The sequence below is a fragment of the Rhinichthys klamathensis genome, unplaced genomic scaffold, assembly GCF_029890125.1.
Source record: "Rhinichthys klamathensis goyatoka isolate OS25496 unplaced genomic scaffold, OSU_Roscu_1.1 h1tg000102l_1, whole genome shotgun sequence".
NCBI lineage: Eukaryota > Metazoa > Chordata > Actinopteri > Cypriniformes > Leuciscidae > Rhinichthys > Rhinichthys klamathensis.
Genome location: NW_026606641.1, coordinates 1216897 through 1236299, shown reverse-complemented (window position 1 = coordinate 1236299; position 19403 = coordinate 1216897). Strand labels below are relative to the sequence as shown.

Sequence of the window (19403 nt, the reverse complement as noted above, 5' to 3'; positions counted from 1 at the left end):
GACAGTAAATGATAGAAGGAGACAATATAAAAATATAGCTTTGCACCAAATGTGCAGGCTAGCAAAGTTAGTTAATTGAATTCAAGTTTTTGTCAAATTTTGTCGCATATAATCATGTAAGGTAATACTAGGGGAGATTTTAATGTTTTCAGTATTACATTAGCACACAACTATTATTCAACATTATAAATGTCAGATGAAGAACGGTGTTGCCAGATTGGTTTGTTTTACAGCCTATTTGTTTAAAATCCACGCAAAATTATATAATTAACACCCAAACAAATGTATAATAAATAATACAAATTAATTTTTTTGCCCTTTTTTATCACACATAGTGCGACCCAAACCCAACCAAATGGCTGGAAAACTATTCAATCTGGCAATATGAAGAATACTGGTGTAAAATATAAGGTGTTCAATTCTGATTTGCTTTTTTCTCTCTCATCAGGTCCTTCAATTTTGCCTGCTCTTTATTATAATCCCCCACGACACATACACACACAGAAACACACACAATAAAGGCACTTTTAAGAGCCACGTCTGTCTTTTTTATACCTGTCTGTGCTGTAGTGTAATTGTCAGTCTCTCTCTCTCTCTCTCTCTCTCTCTCTGTGCGCATGTGCGGAGTGAGTGTGGAAGGAGCCGGTTGTCGGGAGTGAAAGTGTCTCTCTGGTTGAGTGAGATTTCTTTCCTTTTTTTTCTTTTTTCTTTTTTTCTTTTTCTAACTTTACAGAAAATAGGTTTAGTTTAGTTTAGTGTTTCCTCTGACTTCGGTCAGAGAGTGGGGATCATGGGGTCGGAAACGGGGGATCTCTCACGGTTAACCATCAAACATGGTTGTAAATGCATGCCTGAGGCCGCGGTGTCAGTGGAGGATTGCCTGATAGCCGTGAGTGCGGCGATCGGTGGTGCAAATATCAAATCAGCCTCCCGTATGAATAAAGCCATTGTGTTCTTCCTCAGTGAAAGCAAAATGGTGGACGAATTGGTTGAAACTGGTTTGGTAATAAATAACATTTTTGTGCCTGTATTGCCTTTGTCAAGCCCGGCCAAGAAGGTTATTTTGTCCAACATACCGCCTTTTGTTAAAAACGAAAAATTAGAACAAATACTTCAGAGGTATGGTAAACTAGTGAGCACTATTAAAATGATCCCTCTTGGATGCAAAAACCCCGAGATTAAACATGTGATGTCTTTCCGGCGTCAGGTTTTAATGATTTTAAACTCTCATAGTGATCCATTAAATCTGTCAGTGAAATTAAGCATCGATGGTAAAGACTACACTGTTTTTATTAGTTCAGAATCGATGAAATGCTTTGTTTGTGGTGAGTTTGGACATGTCAGACAAACTTGTCCGAGGCGAGACAGGCCAGTTCCGGCTGCAGGTGCGGAGAACAGCGAGATGTTGCTGCGACCGCTGTGGCGTCAGAACCGCAGCCGGACGGAGCGCTTTCTGCGTCCGGTGACTTGCCCGAGGGGAGACCGGTGCTGGAGGCCTCTGGAGATGGCCTGGTGGAGGCTGTTGAGGAGGGGACCGGCCCGAGTCTTGTTCCCGCTGTAACGCAGGCAGAAACGAGCCCTGGACAGGTGTGTTTGCTGGCAATGTCTGAAAATGATTTGAATCTTGATGGAAAACAAACGAAGCCTGATGGAATTGAGAACGATAGAATTAACGTTACTGATGATTCATTAAAATCGAGTAAAGATGACTCTTTATCTCAAGAATCTGTGGATTTAATGGATGACTCTGATAACGAACATGATTATGCAGAGATAATGGGAAATGACGCGGAGGATTCGGAGCTCGTCTCTGGAGGTAAGACAAAATTTTACTCTCTTCAACAGATTAATCACTTTTTGGATACAACGAAAGGACACCGTAAACCGAAAATTGAGGTTTATTTTCCAGACGCAAAATTGTTTTTGTTGTCAGGTACCTTGGCGATGAGAAAAGCTTCCTTGGAAGAGCTTGACAAACCTAAACGGTACCGTCTTAAGAAGCTTCTTAGCAATGTTAGGAGTTCTTTGAACTTACAAGGTAAAAAATGAATATGTTTTGGTTACCTAAAAACTCTTGTCGATTAGTTGTATTGTGTGTTTTTCTCTTACTTATTTTCATGGCACCTTTGAGGATTAGTTCATTGAACGTTAATGGGTGTCGTGATGCTATGAAAAGGGCTAGTCTTTTTGATTATATAATGATGAAAAGCGCTAGTGTGGTGTTTCTGCAGGAAATGCACACAGATGAGAACAATCAGATACAGTGGCAGAGTGAATGGAAGGGTCAGGCTTTTTTGAGTCATGGCTCTAGTGTCAGTGCAGGGGTGGCTATACTGCTGACACCTGAATATAAAGAGCAACCTGTTAGTGTCTTGGAACTCATTTCTGGTCGTTTACTGAGAGTTGATGTAACTGTTCAGGGTAATCATTTTTCTTTTGTCAATGTATATGCACCCAATATTGGGTCAGAACGTGTTGATTTTTTTAAAAAGCTTAAAACTGCTCTAAGTGACATCTCTCATGATAGGACCATTGTTCTGGCAGGAGATTTTAACTGCACTTTAAGCCATACTTTAGATAGGAATCATGAAGAGCCCCACAGTCAATCTGCAGACGTGCTTCGGTCTTTAATTGTTTACCACAATCTTATAGACGTTTGGAGAGAATCATTTCCTCAGATTAGGCAATACACCTGGGTGAAAGTAAATTCTAATATGGTATCTGGGGCTAGGTTGGACAGGATCTATGTACAAAAAAGCAAAAGAGATCATTTCTATAATAGCTGTATATTTCCTACTGCTTTGTCTGATCACCATTTTTTATCTATTAATTTCTTTACTGCAGAGAGCACGTGTAAGAATTTTTTTTGGACTTTTGATAACAGATTATTATTAGATCAAAATTTTGTGCACTCTTTCACTTATTTCTGGGAGATCTGGAGAGAGAGTAAAACACAGTATAAGTCCCTGAGTCAGTGGTGGGATATTGGCAAAACTCAAATTAAATTGTTTTGCCAGAATTACTCTGCTTACAATAAAAGTTTTCTGGACAAGAAGATGGAACAGCTTGAACAGGAAATACTTTCACTTAATTTTGAAGGGGACAGTGACACTGAGTCTTTGAAACAGAATAAATTTCTTTTGCGGAATTTACTGGAGGAAAGAGCCCAGGAGACGCTGATCCGTGCAAGATTTTCATCATTCAATAGCATGGACTCTCCTACTTCGTTCTTTTTTAACTTAGAGAAGAAGACTGTGGATAAGAAGATTTTAGGCTGTTTGAAACTTCCAGAGGGGAGGAAAGTTACTGATGGTCATGTGATTATGTCTTACGCACTATCTTTTTATAAGGATCTCTACAGAGCTGAACCTTGCGATGAAGAGATGGCTGAATTTCTCTTTAAGGATTTACCTCAGCTTTCGGAAGGAGAGAAAACCAAGCTTGATAAACTATTGACTTTTGATTAACTATCTGTTGCTGTTAAAGACTTATCCTCTAGCAAAGCTCCGGGATTGGATGGACTTAATGCAGAGTTTTATAAACATTTTTGGCCAGTCATCGGAAATGATTTGTTTGCTGTTTTCATGGAGAGTTTTAAAAGAGGGACACTTCCTTTGAGTCTACGAAGAGCTGTGGTCACCCTATTACCTAAAAAGGGGGATCTTGAAGACAAGACATAGATGCTGGCGTCCGGTCTCCTTACTCGGAGTAGACTATAAGATATTTTCAAAGTCTTTAACTAACAGAGTTAAATTGTACATTTCCTCAGTGATTCATCCAGATCAGTCATACTGCATTCCAGGAAGGACTATTTTTGATAACCTTTTTTTGATTCGAGACCTGATTTCTTTTGCAAAGATACAAAATTTTGACATTGGTTTTGTGTCTTTGGACCAGGAGAAGGCATTTGATCGGGTCGATCATGGTTTCCTAGTTAAGTGCCTTGAGGCTTTTGGTTTTGGTCCATCTATTATTGCCTATATTAAACTGTTGTATACTGACACCTACAGCATGCTGAAAATTAATGGTACCCTTACAAGACCTTTCAGAGTAAGCAGAGGCATAAGGCAGGGGTGTGGTCTCTCAGGAATCCTGTATGCAATTGCAATTGAACCTTTTTTGGTCACACTGAGAAACAAGTTGGGTGGCATATCAACTGTGTGTCCGTCTGCCTCAGACCTGAAAACTGTTAAGCTTAGTGCCTATGCTGATGATGTCACTGTTTTTATTAGATCTGCTCAGGATGTCAGGACTTTGAGAGAATCTTTGGAGGTTTATCAGAAAGCTTCCTCATCTCGAATTAATTGGCAAAAGTGTGCATTCTTTTTACTGGGTGAATGGGAGAATGGAGGCCCTCCAGCACTTCCTCAGAACTGTGCCTGGAGTCTAGAGGGGTTTAAAGTGCTGGGAATTTTCCTTGGGACTGACCAATATATACAGAAAAACTGGGATGGAATGTTTGAAAAAGTTTCTGGGCGTATACAAAGATGGAGATGGATACTAACTCAACTGTCATATAGAGGAAGAGTGCTCATTATTAACAACTTAGCAGCTTCCATGATGTGGCATCGCTTAAATGTGCTTGACCCACCAAAATATTTGTTGCAACGTCTGCAGAAGACTTTTGTTGAATTTTTCTGGGATGGTTATCATTGGCTTCCCCCTGCAATTCTGTATTTGCCAGTCAATGAAGGGGGTCAAGGGTTGATTGATTTGGCAGCTAAGGTTAAAGCTATGAGGTTAAAGACGGTTCAGAGCCTACTCTACCCAGTGGACTTTAGGCCATGGGTATCGTTTGGTCTGGCGCTGCTCAGAACTTTTGGTGGGTTCTGCCTTGATAGGCATTTGTTTTTAATGTCTTCTTATGATGGAAAGTTTTCAGCTGATGTACAATTTTATACTTCTGTGTTAAAATCCTGGACAGGTTTTAGATTGATTAGAAATGGAAATAATCATTTTGGCCTTGAAGAACCACTGTTTTACAACTCAATATTGGGTGAAAACATTTGTACATCTAATATAATTGTTAAACATTTTTTGGAGAAAAGACTGACAAAAGTTTCAGATTTGATTGATACCTTGTCTAAAAAATGGAGGCCAATTATAGAGATTGCTAATCAGGCTGGAATTAAATCAGTCAGGACGATAGAGAAGCTCATTGGTGGGTTGAAAGCGGCTTTTCCCCCCACACTCCTCCTGTTTGTTAACGGGTTTCTGTCTGGAGGTCCTTCTGAAGTTTTGTTTCCTAAGTTATTTATTTCTCCCAAGGTAGGTTTTGAAGATAACCATGTAGGAAAATTGCTGACATTTAACAGGTTACAAGAGCTTGATTTTCAGCTGGTAGGAAAAAGAGACCTATATCAGTTATGTGTTAAAGTTGATTACTTTGAGAGAATTAAGGACAGGGATGATACAAAATGGAGAGATTTTTTAACAGTTCCTGTAGCTATTTCTCCTTCATGGAGGCTTTTTTATAAGGGTCCACTACCTAAACGATCTGGAGATCTACAGTGGAGGTTATTACACTGTGCACTACCTACTAATTCTCATGTTTCTAAATTTAATTTGAATGTACTACCGGTTTGTTTTTTCTGTTCTTTACCAGAATCTGTTTTTCATGTTTTTACTGAGTGTTCTAGATTGGCTCCATTATTTAGGTTGCTTGAAAGACTATTTGGGAATTTAGGTTTTGTTTTTAACAAGACGCTGTTTATATATGGTTGTAAGTATTCAAGAGCGCACAGACAGCAGTGTACTGTGGCAAACTTTATAACTGGACAAGCCAAATTAGCCATTTGGAAGTCTTGCAGACTGGCTGCTGAAGGGCGAAATATAGATGTTGTTCTGCTGTTTATTGCTTTGGTGGAATCTAGAATAAAAGTGGAACATAGATTTTTTCAAATGACAAATAACTTGTTTGAGTTTGAGTTTAAATGGTGTGTAAATGGAGCTTTACTGTCATTTTCTGAGGATGGAGGATTAATGTTTAATTGGTGATGTATGCTGGTCTTTTTGAGTGGAATTTATTTTATTTTTCTTATGAACATTTTTCAATATGATGTGTGAAGTATAAGGAAGTGTTCGTTTTTAAGATGTTTTAATAAAGTGTGTTAAAAGTAAAAAAAAAAAGTCTCTCTCTCTCTCTCTCTCTCTCTCTCTCTCTGTGTCGTTTGTTTTTGTGTATATTTGTTGTCTAGAAATGACAAGGCCCAAATTCAGGCCCTGCCCTTCTTGCCAGACTCCCAATCAGGCAAACAGGAAAACTTGTAATGTTTGTTTTGCAAGCCTGTCCACCAAAAAGAAAATTAAAGAAAAAGTGGTGTCACTGGATAGCCAGTGGGGGGAATCTGTCCTTAAAAGCAGAAATGCTGGGCGTATAATTGATTCTGCCCGTATTGCAGTAAGTAAAAGTGTTAATATTTCATAAGTTAGTGTAACCTGAAGTGAAGCTGAAAGCCTGTGTTTTTCACATACTGAATATCAGACATATACCAATGTGACCTGGCCTTTACTAACATAGTCTTATTTCATACATGGAATAATCCATCTTTAGTACATCTATAGTACTGAAGTTTCTAATAATTCAGTGGGTTTAACTAATGTGTGATAACTGCTTTTGTTCATTTCAGGTGAGTAAACTGGAAGCTGTGGGGTACAAGCCAATTTTATTTATTGGCAAGCCAGACAAAAGGGCTTCGAATAAATGGGTTGCAGATATAATTACACATCTGCACCCCACTCCTGTCACTAAAACTCTTTTGGATAAGATGCGCAGGGCCTATGAATTTATCTTGACAAAATGTAAGTAATTTTTTGGTTTAGAAATTATGAATATTTAAGATACATGTATATTTCTTTGTTAATATGTACAGATTTTAAATTAAAGTAAACTTGTATTATAGCAACCTCCTCAGCACAGCAATCGGAGAGTCAAGCGGCGGCGGAGAGTCAAGCGGCGGAGGGTCAAATGGCAACGGAGGGTCAAATGGCAGTGGAGGGTCAAGCGGCAACGGAGGGTCAAATGGTGGCGGAGGGTCAAGCGGCGGCAGAGGGTCAAATGGCAGCGGAGAGTCAAGCGGCGGCGGGGGGTCAAATGGTGGCGGAGAGTCAAGCGGCGGCGGGGGGTCAAATGGCGGCGGAGAGTCAAGCGGCGACGGAGGGTCAAATGGCGGCGGAGAGTCAAGCGGCGGAGGGTCAAATGGCGGCGGAGGGTCAAATAGCAGTGGAGGGTCAAGCGGCGGCGGAGGGTCAAACGGCGGCGGAGAGTCAAGCGGCGGCGGAGGGTCAAACGGTGGCGGAGAGTCAAGCGGCGGCGGAGGGAGATTCAAGCAGGGGAGATTCAAACCAAGGAGACTGTATTTGTTCTTAACCTTGTTCCTCTGTCTTCCCCACTCTCTCCAACCTCTCTCTCTCCTACTTCCTCTTCTACTTGTACAACTATTCTTCCTTCACTTTCTTCCCCACTTTCACTGCCATGCTCTAAGTCTTTGCGACAAATTAAACGGACAAACACCTCTACCTCTTCACACTATTCTCCCTCTGTCTCTCCTCCATCTCCATCTGCCTCTTCCATCTCCACGTCTTTGAGTCAGGAAGGGCCATGTGTGAAGAACAGAAGAAAAGGTAACTTTTTGCATGGTACATCTTACTCCACACTGTAAATAATTTTGCTCCAGTCAGAGTTGACTTCATGTAAATTGGATTAATTCGGCTAACCGAGTTATTGGTAGCCAGTTTGCAGTATTTAGTTATTTAGCTGTGACCTGACTTAAGGTCCCTTGGACACTGATTCCGAAATTTTGGTTTCACGAGTTCACACTTACAAATAAGTCAGATAGAATAAATGCGTATTTGGCGTGCTGTCCGAGGAGAGGGCTCCGGGCTCGGTATGCGGCCCGAACCCAGAGTACTCCCCCCGTATTGCTGGTTAAGAAGTAACCGGGCGAGTGTGAGGAGACGGGGTGGTGGAGGGATGCTGAAAAACTGTCAAGGAACATTGGTGAGTCAAATGAGTATATATATATATATATATATATATATATATACAGTATATATATATATATAATCAACATGTCTATCCAATCAGCTTGAGTTGGAGACCTATATATATATATATAGGTCTCCAACTCAAGCTGATTGGATAGACATGTTGATTACTGATTGTCGACAGCTGGTTGGAATGATGTGATAATTGGATCAATTATTTGAACGTGCTCCTCCCGAACTTTGTTTATAAAACATCATATGCGTTTTTACGTATTCGTCATTCGGTGGCTCTGAATTGTCAAAACACCACTCAAAATTCTTGCTACTGATCCAAAAACTCATTTTTTTTATAACAGATGAAAGTTTTGTAGGCAGTGTGTAAACGTGATTGACTAAACATTTATTTGTCGTATTTATTTTGTAATGTGCGAAAATTTCGGACGTGAATTTCGGAGTTGGTGTACAAGAACCTTTAAGAGGACTTTGGGAAAACCAATCCTGTACTTTTTGCTTGATTGACAAAAACAGGGACGAATTTACTTTGACCTGAATGGAAAGGACTGCATATCACCTCGAATGTGAAATTATAAATTTGGACTGATTCAGCTACAAATCATGGCTTAATAAACTTTCCTTGTCTTTTCATCAAACTGGCACAGTTTGATCGAATAACTGGGGAACGGATAAATGAGGTAAAATGTGTTCTGTTAGGCTGCTTACTTTTCTAAATGACTGATTCGGACCATTCAAAGATAATAAAACAATATGTTATGCCCTATTCAGTGATTGCTTAAACAGTTCAAATAATTATTATTCGTGTTTGTGTGTAGGGGAAAGCTGAATTGAAAGTCCACTGGTTGCCATGCACTGTGTGGTAAGTCACGTTTCATTAATTATTCAATTCCATGTTGCAATGCAAATTAGTCTATTCCATGATTAATATGATGTAGGGAAAGGCATTTAGAAGTGCTAGATCCCGCAGGTAGGTCCTAGGCAGGTAGTAACCTTTAGGACATGCATTCCGATGATGAAAAATTATGGAATAGTCTTCCAAGCATTCCAAATTCAGACACACTCTCAGTCCAAACTAAAGACAAATATCTGAATTTGGAATGCTCGGAAGACTCTTCCATAATTTTAAAGACAAATGGGAGAATGATCTACCTCCTTGTTTTTATTTAGAATATTCTATTTTTTAGATCCTGGAATTGTGTGATTAACACAATGGATTGTAGGTAACGAGTAGCTGAACCATTCAGTACTTTCTGAGTAATTAATATAGTTCTAAAATTAGCTGACAGACAGCCAATGTATGGACAATAAAATGGTCCTGATGTGATCATGTAAGTGCTACATACATGTAACAAATTACTATTATAATTATCATGGTTTCTGTTTCTAGTAAGTACTCTAGTGGCTAGCTCTAGCTCTGAAATAGCTTATTTATTGAGCCTGCAGGACATCCACTCGGTAAGGCATTACAAAAGTAGCATCATGCACACATAAATTAATCTTTCAGCATCTGAAACACTTATGTGTCATAATTTAGTATTTCTTCTAAGATGGATAATCCTGATGTACATGTGCTGGAAATGTGATTTTCCTCATCCCACTAATGACAACTTAATCCCTCAGTTTATCGGAAACATATTGAAATCAGTACATTTTGAGATACATGGCTTTCAATACAGAAACTGTATGGAACATTGTGTAACAATTAAGTCCAAGTACCTCAAATGTGTTATTAAGTAAATTGAGTAAATGTATTCAGTTACATTCCACCACTGGGCTTAGCCAGGGTTAATGCTACTTTAACAAACATAAATACATTTTGATGAACTATCTAAATTGAACCCAACAGTGATTTAGATTTGTTTTCTCTGTGTTCTAATGATTTTTTTTGCACTTATGATATTTTACAGTGGCAAAACTTGGGATGATACGTGGGAGCCTGCTAGTGAATTCGCACATTTTATGCCTAATTCCCCACATCCCAACCAGCTTTCAGCATGATAGCCTAGTCACCTGGACTCAAGTAGTTTTTTTCTTTTTGTTTTTTTATTTATTTTCTTGCTTTTGTTCATTAAAGTTTTTTGCACAATACCCAGTCTCTTTTTGTGTTTATTTTCTTAATGGTGTTTAAAAAAACAACCTTTTTCATGAACTGGACAGATCATAAGGGAGAAAATTAGTGCTTTTTGACATAATGGAATTTCCAAAGGCATTATTTTTTACATTTTTTTGTTTTAGTATAGGTAAGTCTACTTGAACTATTTGTTTGGTATGCCATGCCATGAATAATAAAAAAAAACAGAATACTCCTTAATATATTAAAATGTCACTTAAATGTTGTAGTCCTGTTTGAAATGTTCAATTACAAAATTAAATATATTAATTTCTTTAACATTTATAATCATAATTGTTATAATTGTAATTACCTATTTATATTTGCCTTGCATTTATTCACAGCAAAATAATGTAAAATTAAACATGTAAATATATATATATATATATATTTATATACATGTAAATATAAATATATATATATATATATATATATATACATGTAAATATATATATATATATATATATATATATATATATATATATATTGTTTTTATTTTGGGGGCAATGTGTTCTTCAAAGGGAAGGGGTTAAAGAAAAGTCTTCATATATTTTGGCACATCACATGAAAAACTAAGGTGAACTATAAGGTAGTGGGCATTCAAGGTGAACACGATGGCATCAATGTACTGATTAGATCATATATAGTTTCCATTGAAGGGGTTTTTGTTAGTCCCTTTTGAATTTGATTAAGAGATTTATTTACATCTGTTCAAAACAAATACTGCAATGCTATAATAACTATCAAGAGTTTGTATTTTTGTAAGATCATATATATTATTATTACATTATACAATAATACATTATACATAAATAATCATGGAAATTAAGCGTTGTATTTCTTTTAATGATAACAACAAAATAAATAAATATCCTGGATTTGCGTACATCAAAAGTCGGAAGAGCCTGTAAATACCAAATGGACAAGTGTGACGTAGCTTTGACGTTTCCATGGCGCCAGCAGGACAAGCTGTGGTTGGACTAACGTTTATGTCAGAATAAAAAGCGCTCCATATCGCAAACTATGTTTTGCTGTCGTTATGACGTCAGTATCAGTTAACAATGAGGTATTGCTATATTGAAAGATATTACACGTTTAGCGAGATCCTAACCCTAACCCTGTAGTGTAACTACACACTTCAATGAACTACAATTTACAGCGCCCGTCCCATTGACACAATGATAGAGGCTTATGGGTAATGTAGTTTAAAAACGTTTTGTAATGGAATTAAATACAATCTTTAATGCACAAAGGGACATCTAAATATGTTCATTATACAAATCTCTTTGACATATTTGAGAATCAGACTGAAATTTGGTATTTTACTGTGAGTTAGAATGCTTTTATAACACCTTTCCATGTATGCCAGACATCTCTGTTCAACATTATATATTAAACATAACAAAAATAATTGTCCTACCAATTTTCACTTCTATACGCTTATCAGACTTTGCATTTGCAGACTTTGCAGAATGTGCTTTTTTTTTTTTTTGCTCTTCCAGGGGTGCTACGGGACCCCTGAGGGAGGAAGGGCAGTAAAACCTACACAGATGTACTCTCTTCATCATGGACAACAAACTGTATTGAGTCACATTTATATCTGCACATTCTTTTTCTTTCCCACCTTTTCTATATTTACATCATGCTTGTGTTTGGTTTTGATCATATTGCAAGACTCTGAACTTGGAATACAAAAATACAGTAATATTTTACAAATGTTTTAAAATAGACTTTTCAGAATTGCTAAAACTAAACCCCCCCAAATTCTTAATAGCCTAATCTAATTTGTAGAATAAATCACTCTTTCTGTAAAACATTAAACAAGTTCAGGTAGTTAAAACACTGTGTTGCAAATCTCATGCAATCTTTTTGCAAAACTCTAAACACATTCTCACTCACTAAAACACACTTTGCACTGTGATGTATTTATGTTTAAAAATGTTGTGGATCAAAGGTGTTGCACAATGTATTTTATATATATGCATGATTACATTTAATTGCTGTTTCTTTTGTGTGAAGTGCTGTGTTTTTTGTTGATTGCTGTGTTTTCTTTGCAAGCAGTATTCCCATAGCCACACCTCCATTTTCTGATAATGCAATGAACTAATAAGTGATGGATTTTGGGGTGGAGCGATGAAATAGGTTCCCCCAGAGCCATAGAGAGAGAGAGTTGCGACACTCCCATAGACCGCCATAGGAACTTTGGAATGCGGAAGTAACGCGTGTCGTGGAGCGGCCAATAGTTCCAAACACTGACAGTTCCCCCATTGAATCCCATTCATTTTCAGTGCTTCCGAAGTACGCTCGCTGGTAAATTAATGAAATTACTGTATTTTTTTACTTTTACACACATTAGCCGACCTCTCGTGAATCTAGTCTGTAGTTATATTTTATGTAGCCAGTTTTAGTAAATGTTTATTGGAAGATAATAGGTTAATTGCAGCGATAGCTTACGCGACCAACACTTCACTAACGTAACTTACGGTAACCTGATGTATATAATATATAATATTTTTAAAAATATTTTATATGTATGTATATATAGCCTATATATAATATTATATATACATACACACACAATTCATTTATTTAAATGGGTTAGGGTTATGCATATGTGCTTATATGTATTTAGGAACATAGTTAATTCACAACTATCTCTCCGGTTTAATTTTATGAAGAATATTTTTCGGTTGAATATTTACCGAACATTGCTGTATATAGTCGTTGCTTTCTACGTTATGGGAGCAGTCTATTTCCCTCCTAAATCATTCATTTGTACATGCACAGCGTAATTATTTATATTTTATGTTGGTCGGAATTCTGACCGGACTGCAGACCTCTTTGCGTGATCACGAAGCGGAATTTATAGGCTAAGCAAAATCACGGGAATCAATAGCCTAATACAGCCCAGTTGTGCTAAAATAAATATCATGAGACGTCCATCATCAGATGAATGACATGGAAAAGTTAAGTTAGAGCCGCTAAAGCCAGTGCTACTACCCATGCGAACATGAACACTAGCGTTTCCCTCCAAAAATATAGCCTATAAACTTATCTAAGTTGTCACCCTGCCTCTCCAAATGCAAAACTGACATTAACAAAATGCAATAACAGCTGAAAAAGTACTTGGGTGTGTGTTTTATTTTATATTTACCGTTTAATAATGCAATCGCTGCTGTCTGTCCATAGAAGAACATGACAGCCCGCGTGTGTTTTGGAACTATTGGGGCTTACATGAACCACGTGACAGCCGTCGCGGCGACATCAAAGCGTGTCGCAACTCTTTCTCTCTATGGCTCTGGGTTCCCCTATAGAAACGTGACAACTGTGACTGAGACGTTGACGCGCATCCGTACTGAAGCCAAACACAGCGAGAGCGAGAAGAGACCACGTTGTGCGGTGCCTGCTTCAGAGAGTGAGTGTTTCACTTGCGGCTTATGGCTATGTGAGATTGCAGCACACTAGACGAGTGACCACGAAGTCGGCGATTTGCGGAGCATTGTCGGAGCAGCAGCGTGGGAGGCGGCTGATGACCGGCTGCGAGAGACTACCGTGAGCGCTGGGAAGACGAGTGGAGAAAACCGACGTGGTTCTTCTGTCGTGAATACATTGGACTGGATAGCAGGGTTGCTGTCGTCATGCTGTGAGTACGTTCTGACTTCTACCGTGCGGTGTGCCTACCAAACCCAGTTTATTGCCTCGTAACGGACGAGAACGAGCCTGCTTTGCATATATTTTACTTGAATGACTTTTTGATCGGCCGATATTTTAAGGGGTCCTAGTTTTATTTAATCAATAAATTGCGTAACTGTTAGATGTGAAGTGGTGTGAGTTGGACGTCGTATGCTGGCAGTTTTTTTTCTCTTCTCTGTGTTCCAGCGTCGAGCAGACACTGGCATCTATGTGGGACTGAGCGTAAATGGACGTCAGCTGTGATACAGATGCCTAGACTAATGCCGCGTTCCAGGCAACCTGTAACCCGTGTTTTTCCAACCTTATACCCGTGAAAGTGCACTGGAACGGCAGTCAAACCCGTGACTTCCCACCCGTGAACTCGTACTAGATCGATGTACTCCCAGTTACGAGTTCTGACGTCACATAGCCCGCAAAACCATACAAAACAACAATGGCAGCCCCTACGGATGCAGTGTTTCTGCAGGCGGTACACAGTGAGAATACACTTTAGGACAATATAACGTTGCAGTCAAATTAATAATAATATAATAATAATGATAATAATACACACAAGATTATGTATTACAATGTTATGTGTCTGAAACAATAAGTATGTATATACACACACGATTTAAAAAAATCAGCATGCTGCGTTCCAGGCAGGTTTTTGAGCACGTAAATCACAACTTCAAACCACGACTCACGACTTTGTAGCATTCCAGGCCAGTCACGCCAAACTACCTGAGCGCAATATACATACTTATTGTTTCAGACACATAACATTGTAATACATAATCTTGTGTGTATTATTATAATTATTATTATATTATTAATTTGACTGCAACGTTATATTGTCCGACCTAAAGTGTATTCTCACTGTGTACTAGGGGTGGTGAAAAAAATCGATTATTGATTAATCGCGAGTATGTTATGGACGAGTATGAATCGATTATTACATTTTCAAAAATCGATTTTTTATTTTATAAAAAAAAAAATTGCATTATTTTATTTTGTAAAAAATGTTATACCAGAAGTTGAACGTCACGAAGTCACGCGCCCAGTTCCAGTTAGCAAGCGCGTGTAACGGCAGCCAGAGCGAGTGAGAGCAGGTGTGCCGGAGACACACTGGCTGCGTGGCGGCGTCTCAGCTGCGTGGTGTGTCCGTTTTTATTTCGGCTCCCATGTTAACAGGTTAGAGCTTGCACACTGCCTGCATGAGCCGCGCGGAAAACGCGTGCATGCTAGAAATAGAACCGACGCCTATTTTTCACGCGACACGCAAGCGTGTTGGAAGCGTTTCCAGGCAAAATAGAATAGGAAACGATGTATGTCATTTTGTACACGAATACATATTAATAAATTACATTTTGATGTTTGAAAGTCTAGGTTTTGATATAAATTCAGATATCAATGTAATTTAAACAAATAATAATAATAAATATAGCTGCGAGCAGCGATTACGGGCCCAAGCCGGTGGCACCGCAACCCCGGTGCCTTTAGTTACCTAAAGGCACCGGAGTGGCGGTGCCGCCGGCTTTGGCCCTTCATCGCTGCTCGCAGCTATATTTATATATATATATATATATATATATATATATATATAAACAAGCCGGTGGCACCGCCACCCCGGTGCCTTTATATATATATATATATATATATATATATATATAAACAAGCCGGTGGCACCGCCACCCCGGTGCCTTTAGGGTTACTGTGCATGACGGGCAATATCGTAACTCCGCTTTGACCTTTGAGAAGATGCGTGCTGTAGAGCTTGCATTGGTGTGGGCTCTGCAAAAGTGTGCATTGAGGGCACATATCAACCACAAAGTATGCGTGAGCAACCTTCTGAAACCTAAAATGAAAAATGAGACACCCTACGGTCTCATGGACTTAATGGACACATGAAATAAGTACACAAGTTTGAAAGTTATATGAAGTGTGCCAAGACAGAATATTACTTGCCTGATCTGATTAGAAAAATAGTTGGTGTGTGTGTGTGTGTGTGTGTGTGTGTGTGTGGCGTGATTGAACAATGTAGACATAAAAACATACCCCGTCCTTTTGTTCATACAGGACATTATTCAAACTGCAAAGTGTTTACTTATATTTGTGTACAATCGCAATAAAACACAACATTGTGCTTTTGTCAAACTGTAAACTACAACTGTCACCCAACCGAAATCTCTTACACACACACACACACACACACACACACACACACACACACACACACACACACATAGTTTAAAAGCAAAAAAAATCTTTTGGACATTCATCATATTGCATTTGTTTTCATTTATTGTCCTCGATCAGAGCCCTAATCTGTTTATTTTTTCAGTTACACATTCTACATTGATTAAAAAAGAAAAATCAAATGTGTTTTTATTTTATACATAAATAAATAATCTATCATTCAGATGAGAATAAAGTTAGTGTTAGTTCAAATTTTAAGGAAAACAAATATATGATCTGAAATATAGCACATTCATTTATAATTCATTCAGGTTCAATTACCAAACATACAAATCTCAATGTAATTTAAAGCAAACAATACATTTAAAATATATGGGTTGTATGCTATTTTTTTTATATAAAAAGATATATATCCAAAAAGACAAGGCCTAAACTTTAACAAGGGTTAAACAATCACTGTAACAGACACAATCATACACACACACACACACACACACAGACACACACACACACGTCAAATCACTTACATTTTAGATGCAATATTGACTTTTTTTCTGTTTCAGCAGCGAAAATAGTTAAACAAAGATCACAGCAGAACCATCGAGCATCTCACAGCAACGCGTTCTCATTACTGAATGATTCGTTGATTCGTACTGATATCGAATCGTTTGAACGAATGAATCAATGACCCGCTCATTAAGACGGTCGCCTGGCGACACCTAGTGACGGTTTAGTGTTATTTGATTATACACTCAAAATATTCCACAACAAATCCTTTAAATTTAATGATATTCAGAACAGAACACGAATAAAAAAATAACTATAATAAAGCCAAAACGAAATAATTTAAAACAAAAGTAAAAGTAAGTGGTGTTAGGCTCACGTAAATCTCTCTTTAGAATCTAAATGTTGCAACATTTGCGATGTATTTGGATGCTAAACTATTCTTTATTACAGGCTTTGTACTTCACTCACGTTCCAATATCGACGGAAAAAATCATCCTCTTCACTTGTGCAAAAATGTGCTTGGAAAAATCACAGTGGAGCGGTGCTTACTGTGAATGATACAAATTGTACTACTGACTATTTCAACATAGCAGTGTAATTTGTATATGTTAGGTTGAATGTTTTATTATTGTGTGTGTGTGTGTGTGTGTGTGTGTGTTTGTGTGTGTGTGTGTGTGTGTGTGTCAGTGTGTGTGTGGGGGTCTGGGTGGCTCAGCGCGATTGAACAGTGAAACATACTCCGTCATTTTCTTCATACAGGACATCATTCAAACGTCAAAGTGTTTACTTATATTTGTGTACACTCGCAATAAAACACAACATTGTGTTTTTGTTAAATAAATTAAAGTAATACGTCCCCCGAAATGGCGCTAATTTTAAAATGAAACTAAAATGCTCACGGCTGCACGGGCATTCATAACTCTGCGCGCCCACGGTGAGGGACGAGCAGAACAGAGCGAACGTTGTTTAGTTCATTCCTACTTCCATAGGAATTAATTGAAAAAGCTCACTCTACTCTGCACCATTATTAATGAATTGTGCAGACGTCCTTATTTTACTTTCGCTTTTTACCTGATTTTGAACACAAGAGGGCAGTATAACACTATGTATGATTTGGAAAAAAAATTTTTTTGACTAAACAACCATTCTGGCTGTTTTTAAACTTAAACATTATTCTCTAATTGCTCTCACCATGCCCGTTTCTGAAACTCTGCACATGTCTACTGTCTAATAAATGTGATGTGTCTGTCGGGTTTCATGCAATTTCAAGTATGTTAAGAGTCTCAAAAGCATCAACAAAGAATAATAAAGTTTGATGCGTTGCCACGGCAACAGTATCTAAGATATCAATAATCCTTTCTCAGGTCTACATCTGCCGTGTGTCTACATTATACACATAAAGTTTGAAGCAAATTGGGTAAAAATAAGAGGGTGATTTCAAAGCCTTTAGGAAGTGACACACTTCCTGCTGCCAGTTGGTGGCGCTATAACTTTGACTCACAATAGTCACATCCATGTGATCGGACTCTTACAGCGAACACACTGCTGAAGTTTCATCAAGATCAGTTAATGTATGCAGAAGTTATAACACACTTCCTGTTTCCTTTATTCGCCATAAATTCGTTTCCTCGCCACGGCCAAACCGTTCGAGATATCAAAAATCCCCTGGCAACTTTTCATCCTCAATGTCTTGACTTCATGCTGACCGAGTTTCGTGGCGATTGGTTGAATTCTCTAGGAGGAGTATATCGAATTCCAGGGGCATACGCTTCCAAACAAACCATAATAGCCGACTTCCTGTTGGGCTGGGGTAAAAAGTAAAAGTACAAAGGATATATGAATCGATGAGATCTATATGTGTACCGAGTTTCATATTATTACATTCAAGCGTGTTTGATTTATGGACCAAGTTTTCGGACCCCATTCCAGGGGGCGCTGTCGAGCCCCCCTGCCACGCCCGGGTACCAGCTTCAGCCCGGCCCTGATGGCCGCGGGTTCTGACCCGTGTGCAAAGTTTCAAGAGTTTTTGAGCATGTTAAGGGCCCCAAAAGTGCGCTGAGAGTCTCAAAAGTATCCAAAAAGAATATTAAAGTTTGATGCGTTGTCACGGCAACAGCATCTAAGATATCAACAATCCTTTCACAGGTCTACATCTGGCGTGTGTCTACATTATACACATCAAGTTTGAAGCAAATCGGGTAAAGCCTGTTTGATTTATGGACCAAGTTTTCGGACCCCGTTCCAGGGGGCGCTGTCGAGCCCCCCTGCCACGCCCGGGTACCAGCTTCAGCCCGGCCCTGATGGCCGCGGTTTCTGACCCGTGTGCAAAGTTTCAAGAGTTTTTGAGCATGTTAAGGGCCCCAAAAGTGCGCTAAGAATCTCAAAAGTATCCAAAAAGAATATTAAAGTTTGATGCGTTGTCACGGCAACAGCATCTAAGATATCAACAATCCTTTCACAGGTCTACATCTGGCTTGTGTCTACATTATACACATCAAGTTTGAAGCAAATAGGGTAAAGCGTGTTGGATATATGGACCAAATTGTCTGACCCGTTCAAGGGGGCGCTGTCGAGCCCCCCTGCCACGCCCGGGTACCAGCTTCAGCCTGGCCCTGATGGCCGCGGGTTTTGTCCCGTGTGCAAAGTTTCAAGAGTTTTCGAGCACGTTAAGAACCCCAAAAGTGCCCGAAAGCATAAAAAAGCATGAAAAAGCTTAAAAAAAGGAATATTAATGTTTGATGCATTGCCATGGCAACAGTATCTAAGATATCAATAATCCTTTCACAGGTCTACATCTGGCGTGTGTCTACATTATGCACATGAAGTTTGAAGCAAATCGGGTAAAAATAAGAGGGTGATTTAAAAGCATTTTGAAAGTGACACACTTCCTGCTGCCAGTTGGTGGCGCTATAAC

General features: G+C 38.7%; 1 long non-coding RNA gene across 1 annotated transcript; it reads left to right on the top strand.

Moving 5' to 3' along the window:
• Positions 1 to 8642: 8642 nt before the first annotated feature.
• Positions 8643 to 9994, top strand: LOC130086884 (uncharacterized). Its single transcript, XR_008807265.1, has 3 exons — positions 8643 to 8678; positions 8817 to 8860; positions 9909 to 9994. It is a non-coding gene; the product is annotated as an uncharacterized LOC130086884 (long non-coding RNA).
• The last annotated feature ends 9409 nt before the right edge of the window (positions 9995 to 19403 follow it).